Source organism: Onychomys torridus, chromosome 15, assembly GCF_903995425.1.
Source record: "Onychomys torridus chromosome 15, mOncTor1.1, whole genome shotgun sequence".
Classification (NCBI taxonomy): domain Eukaryota; kingdom Metazoa; phylum Chordata; class Mammalia; order Rodentia; family Cricetidae; genus Onychomys; species Onychomys torridus.
The window spans coordinates 70,901,460-70,906,355 of record NC_050457.1 but is presented as its reverse complement, the minus strand read 5'-3'; the positions used below and the strand labels follow the sequence as shown (position 1 = coordinate 70,906,355).

General features: G+C 39.5%; 1 non-coding gene across 1 annotated transcript; it reads left to right on the top strand.

The window, feature by feature from the left end:
* The first annotated feature begins 4,307 nt into the window (after window positions 1-4,307).
* LOC118596630 lies at window positions 4,308-4,434 on the top strand. Its single transcript, XR_004946734.1, has one exon. It is a non-coding gene; the product is annotated as a small nucleolar RNA ACA64 (small nucleolar RNA).
* Window positions 4,435-4,896: the final 462 nt, after the last annotated feature.

The window sequence follows — 4,896 nt, the reverse complement described above, 5'->3', positions numbered from 1 at the left end:
TGAGTAGTTCAAGGGTATGCATGAGAAGCAAGGATGAAGAAAGCATTTGAGGCCATCTTCTCTGCGCTAAGAAAGCACACAAGACCAAAGATTATTGGCGCCCAATGTGGGGTGCCAGATATTGGTGAAATTATTAAGGCCATTCTATGTAGTTAAAAGGGAGGTTTATTTTGTGAGGTAACTTACAAATGAAGGGATAGGTTGCAAGGTCTGGGTAAGGTATGGTGTTGTCAGGCAGTGTTCTCTGGAGAACTTTGCTCAGTCTACCTCCAGCAACCAGGGTCCCGGAACCAAGAGAAGCCTCTCCTCTTGATCCTGGGTCTTCAAAGTCCTTTCTCAACCCTGCCTTATAGGTGTGACCATTACCGAAGCCTCAATGGGGGTTGGAACTTCCAGGCCAAGACTGGAATGGCTACCCACTACAGATTACATTCTCTGTTTATTGTGACATGGAAATGTCACAGGGAGAGGCATTGGCATTGCTATTAAGGAAGACCTATGGAGGATGGGGGCATTTGAGTTGTTATATGTCTGTTGAAAGATACAGTGATGAGCATATTTTGGGACATTTTGTTGGAAGAAATGTACCCTGCAGAAGCCTTTAAGATAGGATGGAGTTTGTCGTGACTTAAGACAGAAAGGAAACCAAAGCAGCCAGGACGTGATGATGAGTAGGGGGTGGAATCAGATCCCCAGAAGGAAGACAGACACATAATCCATCTGGGCCACTTTGGATGTGAGGAAGTTTGGTATCTATGCAGATTACACTTGAGTATTTAATCAAGATCAGGGCTATTCTTGATTTCATTTCCATTTACTCCTTGTCCCTTTAGTTCACCCATGATGAAATCCAGTTGACACTTTTCCCATCATACATGCAGAATCCCCTACCTTCTACTTCTCCATCTGAGTGTCAATTTTCTCCCCTGAATCCCATGTTTTCTTGGAGAATTTGAGATCTTTTAAAAGTGTGAAGCTGATCCTCAAATGTCACCATTTGAAATCTGCCAGTGGATGCCCACCAGCTTAGAGTAAAAGATAAAGATTGGCTTTACAAGCCCTTGCCCTGCTGCTTCCGTTCTCTGAACACATTTGTCTCCCTGTCCATCTGTAAGCTGCCATGTTAATCCCTTTTAGAATCCCCAAGCTTAAGCCCAGCCTTAGAACCCTGGGGACAGCTACTTTCCCAAGTTATCTGCATAGAGCTGGCCCTTCCTTCTACTCACATCTCAATTTCAGTCTCACTCTTCAAGGGATGCTTTCACTGTCCTCCACCTGATTTACATCGTCTCTCTCCATCATATGACAGTTGAAATTCTCTGTCCCTGTCATGACTAGAATTTGTTGGCTGAGATATGTTGTGAGCTTGCTATCATACAAATGGTCTCCCCTAATAAAATTAAGACACATGAAAAGGGGCCATGTTGGCTTTGTTCAAGTTGGACCATACCAGATATGGGGTATGGGTGGGGAGATACTAGTTTTATCTGAACAATTGATTATTTCCCGACACTTCACAGTGTGTTCTGATGAAAGCAGGTGCTTGGAATCATTTTGAAGATGTGTTTCTTTTGTTTTTGGTAAATGAATAAGGCAAGAAAGAGCTCCAATGTCAATCAAAGACTATGCAAGTGCCTCATTTCTATCATTTGACTAGGCACTACTAAGTGATTTTTCTAATTTCTGAACCAAATGCCACTATGATACCTGTCTGCTAAATGCTGTTCTGCCTAATACTTTTTTTCTGTTTTGAGGTGAGAAAAATTACATCAGGGTTTCAAATCCAACTTGCCATATACTGTTAAAAATAGCTATACTCTAAGCACATTGGCTCTCTTATGTCAAGACAAAGTGTCCATTGTATTTAGGTAGGAGTTGGTGCACCTGCAACCATCAAAAGCTTAGATTTCTTCTGCTCAAAAATCACCAGCTCTAATTTTCAGACCTGAGTTGTTTTCTAAGTTCAGGTTTTTATGCATTTTGATGATTAATTGCAAGAAAGATTTTCAGAATCCAGTCAGCTATGTGTGAGGAATTACTGACATGGTAGTCTTGTTCTTTTCTTACTCATTTATAAGTTCCTTGTAAATAATCATTAGCCTAAGTTTCTCTTGCTCTTTTCAAACCCAAAGTAGGGCTATATCCACAAAACCAAACAACAGGGACCATTGTCATTGCCCTTGTGCTCACCACATGATGATGACGGCACAGGGAGAAAACTAACAGGTACCAGCCCCTAAGCTTCCTCCAGCTGACTGTCACAGTACTGAAAGGTGCCATGCAGGGTACTGGAAGAGAAAGTCATCAATAGTCTTACCTGGCTGTCAATGTTCTGAGCTACAATAATGATTGGGCTCACAAGATGCAAGATGTGTGCAATATTGGTATTATTGTGTACTACTTTCAAATTGGACTTAAGCTCTGCTCCACAGGAGAAAACTCATTGCAGGTACTGTAAGTCTGGCCAAGAATCCATGGCTGGCTGGATAGTTCATAGGTCCTAGGGAAGAACTTATTATTGTTATTCTGCTAAACTGTTGTAGTCACAAACTGCCTTCTAAATGCTTATTTGTGAACCAACAGATTAGATCAGCACTCAGTCCTCAGCAGAGATGCTTTTTTCTTTCTTTCATTGAACTGTGGTTAATTCAGAGAGTCTCAACTGGTCAAACCCCAGGGAAGTGTCCATGGAGTCCTCAGCCCTGACTGAGTCATCAATATCATACTCCTGCCTCCAAGACTCAAGAAACATTGTAGACTAGGAGGCAGAAAGATTTTAAGAGCTAGAAGTCAAGGAGAACTATAAAAAATAGTGTCTTCTTGACACCACTATGCCACTCATGACCTTACAGCAGCTATGTTCACATGCACAAGATGTAGCCAGTCAACAGCATGATTGGAGAGGTGCTTATGGAGCTCCATCCCCTGGGCTGAGGAAGTACAGCATCTGATGGCTGTTGAGGAAGGGAGAGTAATATTTGTCAAGAAGTTCAGTTTCTGGTAGTTTACCCACATTCCAATGGAGGGCTTCACATCCATCAACACTAGAGTAGCACTAATTTTGGGTTCACTGAACTATAAACAACAACAGCAACAAACAGAAAAAGGGATCTATGGTAGCAGGGTATGTGGGAGGAGGTGTGGGGGGAATGGGAAGTATATATGACCAGTTGGATACGTGTATACAATTCTCAAAGAATAAAAATAATATTTTTAAAGTATATCTTATTTGGAAAGTTAATGATGAGAATTTGTTTCTTTCAATAATTAATATGTAAGCCACTGTGGCTCTCAATTCACTGAGAGGAAAAAATATCAATATTCAGACACTGTTTTTATGAATAACCTGAAAATGTTTCTGTCAAATTGCCCTCAAGGTACACTCTGAATTAAAAAGCAAAAGAAAATTTTTTTCTATCCATACTCAAGGCCAGGTAAGGCAAAGAGGAGCAGTAACTAAATCATCTCTGCCTCTGCGGTCCCCCATGTGGGTCAGCTCCAGGGAGCTGAGGAGTTGACAGCTCTGTATGGAATATAAATACAGCACAAGTCTGTCTGTCTGTATGCTAATTTACTTTTAAAACTTCAAAAATCATGACATACCCATTCTGTTATTTTATATTGATTCTCTCCCCTCTCTCTCCCTCTCCCTCTCCTTTGTGCCTGTTTCATATACTTCCTACTCTTTGACTTCCATAGTGTCCATATGTGATAAGCATATTGTTTTTATAGGATACTATTTATCAACACCTTCCTTTGTTTTTCTTATTTTATTAAACGTAAGTCAAAAGATCTCAAATTCCCATTGCTGCAAATTTTGAGGCAGTTGTGTTCCCTGCCCTATAAAATGAGTGGATTTCAAATCTCCTTCATCTTTATCTTAGGACCTCTTCACCCTCCTTTATCTCAAGGTTTTGCTGATCAGTCATCAACATCTTTTTCAGTATTTCAAACTCTATTGTTCTCATAAATTTATGTTTTTCTTAAACTGCTTGTGGTGGGAAATGTTCTTAGCACCATGATCTGAATTCCATTGGCTGAGTTACTCTAAAAACCTGCATTACCTTTAATTTGAATGCCAAGGAAACCCTTTGAAAGTGATGCTGGGAGACTAAGATGACCAAAGAAAATCTAGTCATGATTCTGCAGCACTTTTCTTCTTATTTGGGGGCCATAACAAAAACCTGAACTCCTCAGAGCACCATGTCATGGATTGAATGCCATTTTGTTTAATAATTAATACATGTAGATCCCAAAGTAGCAGTGTTAATACATTTACTTTCTCATACATTAAAATGTTTAGGGGTGTTCGTTGAAAATCATCTTCTGCTTTGACTGTGGCCAGAGGTGAGATTCGACACCCAGGGCCACAGAGACCTAAGCTCACTGCCTGCTGCCCCAGTGTGGGAGGGTGAAACCCAGGCCCCTACACTCCAGAAAAGAAAAAAAATGTTTAAGAAGTACATAATGTCACACATACTAAGATACATAGTTGACAGATAACCCATAAAATATATTAATGGAGTTAAGAGAGATATATCTGAAATCTCTTCTTGAGGAAGATAATTATTGGTAATGTCCTAGTTCCAAAGTATTTATGTTTTAAGCCATGAACTGAGAGAACATTTGAATTGAAATTTGTAATTCATTTTTTATTACCCAATTTAACCTCTTCTAAAAGTACAATTAAATGTTTATGAGGAAGGAATAAGAAACCATTAAAGGGTAAAGCATATCAAATAGCTAATTTATAGACTTTCACACCTTCAGCTTTCTGCCCTTTATATTGACTAAAACTCACATCCTTTACTAATTTATGTGAATAAACACTTGAACTCCAAAATGTATCACAATCCTTCCACATGTTGCTTATAAAAAGATAAAAATTTAATCAAA